Source organism: Corvus brachyrhynchos, unplaced genomic scaffold, assembly GCF_000691975.1.
Source record: "Corvus brachyrhynchos isolate BGI_N302 unplaced genomic scaffold, ASM69197v1 scaffold10, whole genome shotgun sequence".
NCBI classification, from domain to species: Eukaryota; Metazoa; Chordata; class Aves; order Passeriformes; family Corvidae; genus Corvus; species Corvus brachyrhynchos.
In genome coordinates this window covers 3,366,886-3,369,562 of record NW_008236180.1, presented here as the reverse complement: position 1 = coordinate 3,369,562, position 2,677 = coordinate 3,366,886, and positions in this window count along the sequence as shown.

Genomic DNA, 2,677 nt, shown 5'->3' with positions numbered 1-2,677 from the left:
CCGGGTGGCGCCGGGCCCGGGCGGTGGCGGGCAGGGGGCGTCCCTTCCGTCCGTTCCCGTGAGCGTGGGCCCCGCCCGGTCCCCGAGCCCGCCCGCTGTCGCCGTGGGGACCGGCTCAGGTTTCGGGGGGTACGGGGCATCCCCAGGAGCCTTAGCGAAGAGGGGTTCCCGAGGGGCCATGGGGTCTGGGGGTCCCCGGGGGGCAGAGGATGATGAGGATCAATGGGATGTAGGGCTGTCCCAGGAGGCACAGTGGCTGCTAAAGGGACAAAAGAGCCAGCTGGGAGGGGTTCTCCATAGATCGGCAGCAGTATCACCCCTGCAACAGCCCACTAAATCCATTCCTTCATACTGTCCCTGGCTCCAGCTGGCTGCTGGAGCACCGCTCTGCTTCCCAGAGCCAGTCCTGTGTGGAGTGGCACCAGGCACGGTGACAGATTCCTCCGTGCTGCCAGTGCAAGCAGCAGTGCCTGAGGGTAAGGTCAGGGTTGGTGCAAGGGGACATTTCCCAGCTCTGAGGAATGAGCAGTGACTGGATTTCTCCCTGTGCAGAGGATGAAGGCAGTGGTGCAGATCTGCTGTCAGAACTGGCTGGACACAGTGAGGGCAGAACTCCAGGACATAGAAAAAACAATGGAAAATAATCTGGGAAGCTAGTTGCTCACATCACTGTGAAATGAGTCTGTACAGTCATGTTACCTTTGCTTTCCATCCTCGGTTAAAGACACTGTGTTGATCTTACAAATGTCAAACAATTCCATTCCTGAGAATGAATCCCATTTGCTCTGTGGGGATGATCTTCCCATCAGCCTGCCGGGGGGGGAGAGCCCTGTAACACACAGCAACCTGTGCTCAGGGGGGCCTGCTCATGGGGTCATTCCTTCCTGGCATGTCCCAGCTCCTGCCCCCCGGGTGCACACAGGGATTATTTTTTCATGAAAATATCACCCTGTTGGGCAGCCGCTCACCCAGCAGAGCAGCAGTGGTGTGGGTGTCAAGGGGGACTGGATCTCCTGCACCCGGGTCTGGGTTTTAGCTGGAAGACAGGTATGGCTGTAGCTATGGAGGCACGAGCTGAAGGAGGAGGAAAGCCTGGAACATGTCAGGAGGGAGGAGGCGAGTGGCTGTGTGATAGATTAGTGGAACTTATTTTTTTTCTGTTTAAAAAAATTATGAAAAAGGGGAATTAATTAGCCTCAGCAGCTGGTGGGGCTGGGGTTACTGAGGGTGGATGGGAGGAGAGTTAAAAATAGCAGGAAGGCCCAAGTGGAAAGTTTCTGTAACATCACAAGTCAGGCATTTGGTGCTTACCCGCCCTGACAAGCGGGAGCCTGTGCCAGAGCCCTCTCCACCATCCTCAGCCCTTTCCCACTGACCTCCCTGCAACTTTTCACACGACATCACCAGCCCTTCATTTTGCTAATTAACTCTTTGCTTCCAGACACTGGATTTGCATCTTGAAAGAGCAAAATCAGCCACAAATTGCTCAGCCTGGGAACGTGAGGGTGCAGAGGAGCACAGTGCTCATGCTGGCCCTCCCTGGGTCCCTGCATGTCGCTGGCAGCGTGTGGAGCCCAGAGGGGCTGTAACCCCCCCTGTATCCATTCCCATCTGCATTTCAGCTTCCCCTCCTTAAAAATCCTCCTGCTCCCAGGGGCTCTGGGTGGATTTCACCAGTAGGTCTGAGCCCTATGCTGGGACACTCTGGATACACAGTTTGTCCTTGGCAGAGACGGAGATGGATGAGGCAGCTCTGAGCAAGCCCAGCTTGCCGCGCTTGTCCCCACTGCGAGAAAGCAGATGTACCTCGCTGCTCCAACAGGCTTTCTCTGCTTCTGTTTGTCTTTCAGGACTGACAATGAGAGTGGCTGAATTCATTCCTTTTCCCTCTCAGAGCCCCAGGAGTTGTGTCTGGCTCTGCTGCTCTGGGAAGGCTGGCAAGAGCTGAGCCTGCCATACAGAGGGTGGTCTGAGGGTGGTGGAGGAGGGCTTGGGCTGGAACCGATTTTGATGGTTGGCAGAGCGGTCAGTGACTGTAGCAGACCACAAGGCGTGAGAAAATACTGCTGGGTTGCCTGGGGGTCAGGTTTGGCTCTTTTTTACACTAAACAGGAGCTGGGCACTACCCTCACCTGGTTTTAAAGTGTTTCCCTGCTCCTCCAGCTGCTTGCATGGTCCTGGGTCCCAGAACAAGCATCTGGGCTGTCCCCACTGAGAGCCAGTGCAGGACCCTGGGGACATAGAGAGGGTGGCAAGGCTGACACAAGGCAGGCTTCCCTCCACCCACCTTGTGCCCCCTGAGGACAGGACTGCCAGGCAGGGAACGGGACACCTCTGAGCGCAATCTGAGCAGTCACCCTGCTCCTGCTTCTGCTCCTCCTCATACCGAAACAGCCAAAGCACAGCAGCTTATTCCCACTCTGTGCTTTGCCCCTCCTAACTCTCTCCTCTCTCAGGTGCATGCTGGGTACTGAGGTGGTCCTCAGCATTCCCACCAAGGAGGTGTCCCTCGTCTCATGCCAGCCCCTTGCCCAGAGCCTGGAGCAGCCAGGCTTCAATGAGGTGCCGAGCTGACTCCATTGCCTTCAGCCCTTCTTCCCCCTAGTCCTGCTCAGCACCTTGGGCATTTGCTGATGTGGTTTCATGGCACAATAAAAGTGTTGCTGTCATTCCTGCC